The sequence below is a fragment of the Eurosta solidaginis genome, chromosome 3, assembly GCF_040869045.1.
Source record: "Eurosta solidaginis isolate ZX-2024a chromosome 3, ASM4086904v1, whole genome shotgun sequence".
NCBI classification, from domain to species: Eukaryota; Metazoa; Arthropoda; class Insecta; order Diptera; family Tephritidae; genus Eurosta; species Eurosta solidaginis.
In genome coordinates this window covers 135,405,911-135,417,532 of record NC_090321.1, presented here as the reverse complement: position 1 = coordinate 135,417,532, position 11,622 = coordinate 135,405,911, and the positions used below count along the sequence as shown (strand labels likewise).

Below are 11,622 nucleotides of genomic sequence, written 5' to 3'. Positions count from 1 at the left end.
CTTGTGCAAATCACCAGCTATTGGATTCCTCCGCACTCCTACCTTCTTTTGGATTGCCTTGTTATACACAGCATCCAGCACTTGTTGTTAGGGTTGTACCAACTTTTATCCGTCTTGCAAGCGGTTATTAACTATTATTTTTTTTCTCAAACAAAGAGCAAAAATTTACGCGACCGTCACCGTTTGTTCTTCTTATATAGCCTGTAGGATTAGAGCTGCAGTCACCGCGGGGAAACACCTATAGGTGTACATATGTTATCCAACTTCAATACCGAAGACCTAGCGGTGGTTGCAATAGAGGAGAAAAAAGAACCGTTGCTTATCCAAGCATCTTGCTACATGGCCCATTATGTGGAAGCACCTACAAAAGAGCTCAAAAGCTGGTGGATCAAGAAGCTGCAGAGACGGCTTGTCATAGGCGCAGATGCGAACGCGCATTACAGCGTATAGGGAGGGGAAGATATTAACGATAGAAGTGAGTCCCTTTTTTGTTAAATAATACCGATTAATCTACGGGTGGCTTGCCGGGGCACAGTGTAACTCTTTTCACTTTTAGGATGCCAATAGTCCAAAAAACAATGATCTCCAATCCCAAAAATGCAACAGATTAATAACCAACTGTTAAGAAAATGTATACACAGCAAAGTAAAAAAACCCACGATCACCATGATAAGCATTATGAAAGTTGGATAATTGAAACAAGTGTAATAAATAATAGTTTAAAAAAACACTCTTTTATAGCTACCCGAACTAAAAAATAGAAAATAATTTTCAATTAAAAAGAGTTTATATAACAGTAGTAGAAGGTCAGACAATCATTTATAGTTTATCACCTCAAAATAAAATTATAATAAAATTTAAGTTATTAACAGAATAATTTTATTCACAGTAAAAAGCGTGGGGTGCTTGATATTGAATGTTACAATCATCCTATTGGCAACTATCTGAGAGGAAAGATATGAAATGTAGTCAAATGCGCCCACGCTTTTTAATCTGAATTAAATTATTCTGTTAATAACTTAAATTTTATTATAATTTCATTTTGAGTTATTAACTATAAATGATTGTTTGACCATCTACTACTGTTATATAAACTCTTTTTAATTGAAAATTATTTTCTATTTTTTAGTTCGGTTTGCTATAAAAGCGAATTTTTTTTTAGTTTTTTAAAACTATTATTTATTTTAAATTTTTTAGTTCAAGTAATTTTAAAAGTTTTAGTCGAGAGTGGCCACCGTGGTGTGATGGTAGCGTGCTCCGCCTATCACACCGTATGCCCTGGGTTCAACTCCCGGGCAAAGCAACATCAAAATTTTAGAAATAAGATTTTTCAATTAGAAGAAAATTTTTCTAAGCGGGGTCGCCCCTCGGCAGTGTTTGGCAAGCACTCCGGGTGTATTTCTGCCATGAAAAGCTCTCAGTGAAAACTCATCTGCTTTGCAGATGCCGTTCGGAGTCGGTATAAAACATGTAGGTCCCGTCCGGCCAATTTGTAGGGAAAATCAAGAGGAGCACGACGCAAATTGGAAGAGAAGCTCGGCCTTAGATCTCTTCGGAGGTTATCGCGCCTTACATTAATTTTACATTTAGTCGAGAGTGATGATACCTTGAAACGCCAGCGGTCCATAGATGACTCCAACCCCACGGCACCGAAAAGAGCCAAGACGCAGGGAGGCTGGACGCGGTCTTTCGCCGAAATTGCCAAGGGTCGGCAGATCATTGGCATTATAGACGAGAGCAGCGAAGATGGCAGGATCCCGAAACAACAGTGGAAGTGTATCGAGGCCGCGCTCGTTACGGTGGCCGTTAAGGTTAAGAAAGACAACCCTGGTCCACCGCCATCTTACACCGATGCAGGGTGATTCCTGGGCAATGTCAAGCTAATTGCCTGTGACGACGCCAGGTCGGTAAACCTCTATAGGGCCGCTGTCACGCTGATAGGGGTGGTATATCCGGACGCGCGCCTCAAGGTAGTGGAGGCGCGTGATATCCCCTCACGACCAAGGGCTAGAGCCTGGGTTCCAGTGACGCCAATGGACCTGTCAGCTGGGTCCAGGAGTACAACCTGCCACAGGTTTGGAAGTCCACCAGGATAAAACCGAGCTTGTTCTCTTCACGAGGAGGTACAAAGTACCAAATCTTACACCGCCAAGAATTGGGGGTACGTTCTTAGCGTTTAGCGATCAAGTCAAGTATTTGGGAGTCATTCTGGATAGGATGATATTATGGAGTGACCATATAGTGGAGCGATCCAAGAAGGCAGCAGCAGAGCTGTTCACCTGCAAGAGGGCAATTAGCACCTCCTGGGGATTCTCCCCTAGGGTGACCTACTGGATTTACACAGCCATTGTGCGCCCGATACTTCTTTATGGTACCTTGGTCTGGTGGCCTGCACTAGCTAAAGGTACCTTCTTAAAATGTTTCAAAAGGTGCAACGGAGTTCGGAGCTCTGCATTACCGGGGCTCTCGGCTCCATTCCAGATTCCGTTACATACATACATGGATACATAGATAGATACAGGCCAAGCTAATAAAAGCGTGTTAAAAAGGGCTCCAGTATGCTCTTTCGTAGATGTGCCATGCATCCACTTCTATCATTAATAAAGGAATGCGTTTTTCGCATTATGTGCAAGGTTTCAAATCTGTGGCCATTTGGGGTGGTCATAAGTTCAATTGACCTTATGTTATCGAGCCTTGATACGTGTGCAAAGTTTCATTCAAACTTATGGCCATTCAAAGTGGTAATAAGGCCAGTTGACCTTATGGTCGTTAACCTTATGTCACCACACCATCACATTAATGCATTGTCATCGAGCCTTGATACGTGTGCAAAGTTTCAATCAAACTTATGGCCATTCAAAGTGGTAATAAGGCCAATTGACCTTATGGCCGTTGACCTTATGTCACCACACCACCACATTAATGCATTGTCATCCGTCCTTGATATGTATGCAAAGTTTCAAATTAATCAGACTTCTAGAAACCGGTGAAAGTTAAGCTGAAAGATTCCCTTACATACAGGCCAAGCTAATAAAAGCGTGTTAAAAATCATTTCACAGTCCAAAACTTTTGACCAAATTTGTGGCCACGTGGTGGATTTTTCAATAACTGTTTTGAATTCAAACTATTTTATTTAACATACTTGGGTAGCTTATAACAGCATTGGTAAGTTTCAGTCACGCAAGAATTTTTTTAAATTTTTTTTTGTGTTAGACAGCCACTAAAAGTTTGGTAAGCTTAGAAAATTTTTCCTTTTCAATAGAATAAAACTTGGCTGACTCCGCCCAATTCCATTGAACGAATACACATTAAAGGGAATTTCATATAGTTTCAGATAAAAAAAAACCGTTGCGAAATTTTGCGTTTTTCTTTGTAATCGTTAACTTAGGGTCTCTGTGCCCTCGCTCACGTATGAAGCGCAGTGACCTAACAATGGAATTTCCTCAATTCAAGTATGCAATACTAGATCCCAAAAACAGACAGTTATACCTGAAATGGTAAAATCCCAGAAAAAGGAAACTTGTGCACTGAATAGCCTTCATTGTTTGTCATATGAGTTTTCCCATAGTTAACGAGTTGTGCACTTATCCATCAACTTATGTTATGTATGCACTCCTACCTGAGGGTCGTCTATTATGGGTGATACTTCTAAGCAATTCAGTGCTTCGGGAATATACATATGTATGTATACATCACATAAACGCCTACCTAAAGCTCGCTCGGAGTTTGAGATCTTAGGTAGATCTTTAAAACAATGAAATGGGTAAGTATATTTTTGTTAAGCATGAGCAGGTATTATTTTCCCCGTAAAAACCCAGTTTCTTATTCTATAACAGGTGATATAATAAAACGCTTGTGCTAAGGCTATATAAATAGAGAACAAAGCTAAAAATGACTCATTCCAAAGACGGACTGCAATGAAGAGCAACCAACTGCACTGTTCCAAATATTCCTATATCATCAACTAGTTATGTCTATTTCACGAAATGCACTCTTAGAAGTGTGGCTAAAAAGCAAAAAGCCATACTAAACCATATTTTGAGTATAATTGGAAGAGATATGGATAATTCAAAATTAAAAAATACATCATCAAGCTAACTTATAATATTCGTAAGAGATGGGCATGTTGTTTTCGATCTACAAGCACATTTATTGAGAAAAACTCGGAATAGTTATCAGAAAATCAGGATTTTACAGATTATATGCTTGATGTTGAGCCATGCACTTCTCGTGATATTCCTAAGCCGGGGAGGCCATCAAAAAACTTCTCTGAGTCATCTATGCTCACAAAAAAAACAGAAAGCTTAGGAACTAATGAACAATGTCGACAATGATCAATTGTTAATGGCTGCGGAATTGAAATTACGATCATCGGGGAAAAGAAATTCTGCGAAAATAATTGAGGAGTTGTCCACGGCATCACCATCAAGAGACACTACAATCAAAAAGTCCCGACTATCGGAAGAAAATAAGAAAAGTTTGTCAGCAGATCAAGCAATTGCGATGATAATTGACTCAAATCTTTCAACATATGAATACTCCCTGATCCGGCAGCACACTTCAGAAGTTAACAGAAAATTATATCCTTCATATAACTGTTTAAAAGAATCAAAGAATAACAGCTATCCTGAAAAAATAACCGTAGCCGGAACCTATGCTAAAATTGAATTGCAATCCGTAATTGATCAGAGCTTACGAATATTGTGTCTTGCACAAGAAGAAGTATTGCTTTCTATTCCTGAGGTTAAAGAACTAAATGCAATTATAAAAAAGGGTTTAATGGAGGTGAGCATAACTGTTACAAACAGCAATTTTCGGAAGAAAACAAATCGGACACTAGTATGTTTTTCATTTCACTAGTACTCCTTCAAATGTATACAATGGTTGACAAGCGAAAGGTTATAGTTTGAAGTATCCATCTTTCACGAGATTCTGCCGCCCGATAAAATTTGGTTTTACAAAAGAAACACGAGATGTCATTTCAAAGGAGGTGCAATTTGTCAAAGACTAAATTTCCAGTCTTCGTCCTACAACAATTCAAACAGATAACCTAAAATTACTTGTGAAATCAACGTTTGTTTTGTGCGCGATTGATGGTAAAGTTTGCAACGCTCTTTCGGCATATACATCATCGGAAAAGTGATACACATGTGGGGCTTCTCCAAAAGACATGAACAATATGCGAGCCCTGTCAGAGCGAAATGTTGAAAAAAGCATGCTTGCTTTCGGAATTTCCCCTTTACATTCTTGGATACGATGCATGGAATGTTTGCTACGCATCGCTTATCGGATGGAAATGATGACCTGGTGTGTACGGGGTGAAGAAAATAAATAAAAGATGAAAAAGAAGAAAGAACATATCCAAAATAGATTCATGAAAGAAGTTGGTCTTTTGATTGATATGCCAAAGCAAAAAACCGGTAACACAGATGATGGCAACACTGCGAGAAAAACCGGCAACACAGATGATGGCAACACTGCGAGAAGATTCTTTGGAGATCCTGAAATAACATCAGACATAACCGGCATAAACATCAATCTTTTTAAAAATTCTCATTAAATACTTTAATGCATAGGATATGGGTTTCAAATAAATCCTGAAGCTTTTGACCACTATGTGACAGAGACAGGGGTACTATATTTATCGGAATATGCTTGGTACAATATGACAGTGAGCGTACATAAAATTTTTTTCATGGAAAGAGTATAATCGTGTCTGCTATTCTTCCTATTGGTGAACTTTCGGAAAAGCTCAAGAGTACAGAAACAAAGATGCACGAAACTATCGTGAACTTTTCATCATAAAAAGGTAAAGAATTTGTAGTAACTTGGATTTGTTGCACAGATTGCTGATATCGTCAGACCCGTTCATAAACAGTTTGCGGAAAACCACCAGGTCGAAACGGCAAGCATTAACGAGTGAAGTTATTGGCTTATTATCTGAACCAGAACATGTCGACGAAATTGACTTGGACTAACTTTATATCAGTTAAAATATCACTTTTTATTTATAAGTATGTATTTCGATCCAGTTTTTACAAATATATGTACCTATGTTGTGTTTGACTTTGAAAATAAAATTTTTTAAATATTAATCAAAAGCCTCTAAGCTGAAGTTAAGAAATCTAAATAATTTTTATTTACATTTGCACTGGAAAATAATTTTAAAGTAGAAAATATGATTATGTGAAATTTCACCTTATATGAGGGAAAGGAGAAAAAGTGAGCAGATCACGCCCATTTTTATTTTCAAATCAGACTTAGGTATCTGCAACCACATTGCAAAATTTCAAACGAATTGCTCCATTGGTTTCGCTGTTATTAATTTTGGCATCATAAAAGTGAAAAAAGTTACACTGTGCGGGGTAGCGTTCGTTGATATGTTGGGCCAACGCAGGGGCGCACCTTAACATTAAGCTAATCGTTTATCAAAAAATTTCCACCGTTTCCGTTGAAACACTTCGAAATATTATCGATAAAGTAATTATCAAGATAAATGGTATCTCGTTTTTAACCGAAACGAAAAGCTTTCGTTAACGTTAAAAACGTTAACAAAAACGTGATACTTTATGTTTGAATTGTGCTGGCAATGCTATAGCCATGGTGAAGCCGTAAAGTGCTAACAGCGAGCGAACATACACACACAAACTCCATGTAATTTGTTTGTGTAATTCGTTGGTGGTAATGTCAAAAGTACTATGAGAAATGTTCGTACTGTCCAAATTCATGAGAAAAGTTGCAATCAGCTTGGCTAATGACTTTAATGACTTCGCAATCAATCAGCTTTGCCAGCATAGTTTGAAATTAATAATAAACATAAACGATTTGATTTCGTTTTGATATGGCAGAAAACGAAACAAAATCATTTCGTTAATTTGACGTTCTTTACGTTAATAAACGAAACGAAATGACTTTGTTTCGTTTATTAACGTTAATTATCGTAACGAAATGAAATCGGTTCGTTAGTTAAGCATGCCTGGGCCAACGTCAAGTAATGTGCTTTATATCACATTGAGCTCTGAGCATGATGTATCAGGATATAAACGGAGGGCCTTTGACAGGCCATCCATTTCAGACCACCTTTAGAAACCCAAGGACGACGGACTGGAACATATTCCAGATATAAAAATAAAAAAATAAATTTAATGCGCGATAACCTCCGAAGAGATATAAGGCCGAGCTTTTATTCCAATTTGCGTCGTGCTCCTCTTGATTTTCCCTACAAATCGGCCGGACGGGACCTACATGTTTTATGCCGACTCCGAACGGCATCTGCAAGGCAGATGAGTTTTCACTGAGAGCTTTTCATGGCAGAAATACACCCGGAGCGCTTGCCAAACACTGCCGAAGGGCGACCCCGCTTAGAAAAATTTACTTCTAATTGAAAAACATTATTTATAAAATTTTGATGTTGCTTTGCCCGGGGTGTGATCCCAGGGCATACGGTGTGGTAGGCGGAGCACGCTACCGTCGCGCCACGGTGGCCGCACCGAACCATAGATATGTTAAAATGAACTGGATTTTTATTTTCTTTGTAATGTATTTCTGATAAACGTTTTTGTGTTTTAAAGATTTTGTGGTGAACAAAAGTCCCCTGAAATGTACTTATATTTTAGTGCTAAAAAAGGCGAAAGTACTGAATTTCGGTGAAAAAAAAACTGGCAACCCTATTACTAAGAAATATAAGCACCCTAATTGGACTAAACCTTAGCTTGGAGGGTAACCCCAAAAGAAAAGTACAGCACACATTTTCTGAGAACTATACTAGAGAGTAAGTTGTCGTGGAAACTCCATGTGGAAGAGAAAGCGAAGAAAGCCTGCGTGGCACTGTCTGAATGCAAGAGGATGCTAGGATGCATGTGGCGCCCATCGCCCAAATTCTCTCATTGGGTAGTTAGGGCAATTATCAAGCCCATACTTTACTATTGGGTCCTGGTACCGTGGACAGCCACACAAAAACGTACTTTTACCAAAAAACTTGAGGGGTATGCAGATTATCAATGATTAGAAAAACGGGAGTCCTGAAAACTTCACCCATAGCAGCATTGTATGCCATTCTACACATTCCGCCTGCAGACCTAATGGCCAAAAACATTGCGTTACCAACTGAAACAAGGCTTAAGGCCTCGGAGTTGTTCGAGTGCAGGCCATATGGCCAAAGCATTGTAGCGCCATCTAATATCGGGCATAAGGAAAATATGCTTCCGTGCCTGAGCTTCAAAAGAGATCTCGGGCCACAATTGAGCCGGAGGGTTGGTACAAGGATACAGAAATAGCAGAAAGGCTATACATGTGTATGCGGATGGTTCAAAATTATTGGAAGGGGTCGGGCCTGCTGTTTACTCCATCGATCCAGAAATAAGTAGATCCTAGAGGCTGCCAGATTACTACAGTGTCTTTCAAGCAGAAACTATAACCGTGAAGAAAGCAGCAAAAATGCTGTAGGAAGCGTGCTTAAGCTGCAGTCGCGTCAATACATATATGTAATACTCCTATATTGCTAATAGAGATTGTTCGCAATGTGTTTTGAATTCGAAATCAAAACAAGACAGCCTAAAAAATTTTTGTGATTGTAGCAGCATAAGTGTGACAAGAAAAAATTGAAATTTAGGTACATTCGATTATAGATTACAAAAACAAAAACGTTTAAACAGCAATATATCGGCACTCTGATGTTTGGGAATGTAGCCAGCTTTTTGCAGCAATATAGGAGTATTAGATATATGCGTCAATATATATTGAGAGTCAGACGGCGATTAAGTTCTGGTAATGATTTGGATTTTTCCGTTTGGTCATTAAACAAATTCTGGTAACACTATAGACACATTAAGTGGATGTGAGGTGTTTTTTTTTTGACCGGCCAGTTCAACCTAACCTAACAGGCTGCCAAATCACTGCACTGTTTCAGACGGAGATTGTAGTTGTGAAGAAAGCAGCAGACACTGTGGAGAAAGAGTGCGTGAACTGCAATCGCATCAATTTATATAAGAATAGTCAGTTTCACAGTTCTTAATCAAGAAATATGGAATGCAAAGAGGCATTGCAGAGACCTCGCTCGGGCCGGATGTTGTTGTTGTTGTTGTTGTAGCGATTAGGTTACTCCCCGAAGGCTTTGGGGAGCGTTATCGATGTGATGGTCCTTTGTCGGATACAGATCCGATACGCTCCGGTAACACAGCACCGCTCGGGCCGGATCATACATTTGGGTTCCCGCTCATGAAAGGATAAATCGCCGGTAGACGTCGCAACCGGTTTTGGAGAGATCAAAAGGAGACAGAAGTTGCATATGATTAATCAAGCAGAAAAAGCCTGGACAGAAGAGCGGGGATTCACAATTTCTGAGACAATAATAATAATAATAAACTCAACGGAATAACACCCTTCGAAACCCGCCCAACCGACACGAGAGACGCATCCGCATGATGCACGTATTTTGTTTTTGCCGATTTGTTGATAGGCGGAGGTTTGTTAAGCGTCGAGATCCAAAACTACTCAGCTACAGAATAAAACTCATCAGCTGAGTATTTTGTTTAATAGAAACTACACATATACTACATTGGTAAATTAAGTGAACATGCTTAGTCCGTAAGGATTTACAATTTTGTTTATTTTATTTTGTTACGAGTTAAGATAGGATACACAGTTCTCTTTAATTAACTTCAGTATACTGCAGTTAATCGGCAATGGATAAACTGGGAAGATGACATAGATAGTTTATTTTGTGAAGCGGCACAATATCCGCATTGCTGAGATCCAAGAGACAGAACTCTTGGCAGGATCTGCGTTGCAGAACTGCTCCGGATACAACGTCCACAGAAAAGTTCACGAGAGCGGAAATAGAGGCTGACTCGCATTTATCACCCACCACTCAGTGGTGGCATCCTGGCATCAGCCGCAGGTACAGCGTCCTGCAACATAAAGGCATATCTGTCCGGTTAGACGATGCAAATTTAGAAATTATCAACATCCACATCCCTCCTGCTGCCCCATTAGATACTGCCCTGACATCAGCGTACTACTCAATGGTAAAAATCGCATTATTCTAGGTGATTTCAATGTGCAGCACGATCTGTTGTATTCTGATCTACAGGCGGACAGCAGAGGTGAGATGCTGGCGGACCAAATATAAGAAACGGCATTCTGCATGACAAACGGCCCCACACGTAGGGTAGGATACTGTTATAGTTCGCCAGATATCTCCATCGTCAGCGCAGGACTACTCCTTTCGCTCGAGCGATTAACGAATAAATCTTATTTTCAAAAAAGGAAAGTCGAAGGATTACAAAAAATATATATAGAATATCGCTTTGCTGGCCTCCCATTCCTGACTGATCAAGGGAAAACTTACTTTCCAAGGCAGTAGGCCAAACGTTATAGCCATGCGTATTATTAAAAAACTTGGCAAAGGGGGATTTAAATATCTAGCACATATCCTTTTAACGGAGCTTTTCCATAGCCCCGTTGCATCTTTAATAATTGCTGGGTTATACTTGCCGTGTCCGGGGTTCGTTTACAATAAATTTGTATTTGGGGCACCTTGCAAATCGGTTTACTGTAATACTTCACTTTATTGATTGAATGCTTAAATACTATAATATAAAAATATGTTTGTATTCTTCACTTGCAAATTCACTTAAATTATCTTGCGGTATCCTCGGCTGTAGTGGCGGACCTTAACCGTCCGGCCGTATTCCGTTAGACGGATCCCGTTAGTATATGGTGTCTATGCCCTGTCGCGCCTTATATCGGCGTCTTTCTCTGTTGCGGTGCTCTGTCGCGCCTTACGTCGGCGTCTGCCTGTATTGCGGAGGCGGTGCTCTGCCACGCCTTATGTCGGCGTCTACCTGTATTGCTGAGGCGATGCTCCGTCACGCCTTATGACGGCGTCTCTTTCTGCTGCAGTACTACGTCGAGCACGTTTTAAATCCAAAAATACAACTATTATATGTTTATTCCTGCTTAGGTCTTCTTTCCAGTTCGCTATAACTAACTTCAAAGCACTTTCACAGGAATGCTTCTTTCGGAAACCTGATTGCTGGGGGATAATAATTTCTTTATCTTCTAGGTATTTCACAAGCTGGTTTTTTACCACTGTTTCTAGTATTTTCTGGTCACATTGTAGCGTATTAATTGGTCTGATCTCATCCGCTTTAATGGTATTTTTAACCTTTTCTATCGACACAACTACGGAAGATTTCCATAACTTAGGAACTATACCTGTATCTAAGCTTTCTTTAAGAATTTGAGCGTAAGAAACCCTGTATAGGTTATGGAGTATTTAATGACTCCTTCCGAAATGAGCTTTTTTCCTCCAATTATTTTTTTTTGAATCTGCTTACTATTTCAAGTACGTCAGTTGTAGAAACTTTTTGAAACATAAAAACATTTGTGTCATTTTGCACACCTAGGGTACTATTATAATTGGCGGAAATAACCGGGCTATGCAGGTTGATCTCCAATATACTGTCAATAAAGTAATCATTTAAGGACTGCGCTATTTCACTTTCCTGATTATAAAGTTGGCCGTTTATTATTATTTTTTGAATGCCATTATTTTCTTTAGCAGGGTAGGTTTATTTTCGATACTCAATTTTGCAAAGTCAGTGTAGTTGAACCGTCGTA

At 39.4% G+C, this 11,622-nt stretch overlaps 1 protein-coding gene across 22 annotated transcripts in view; it reads right to left on the bottom strand.

Moving 5' to 3' along the window:
• Positions 1–11,622, bottom strand: part of RyR (Ryanodine receptor) — a 1,962,175-nt gene that overhangs the window by 1,925,238 nt on the left and 25,315 nt on the right. The window lies entirely within an intron of this gene.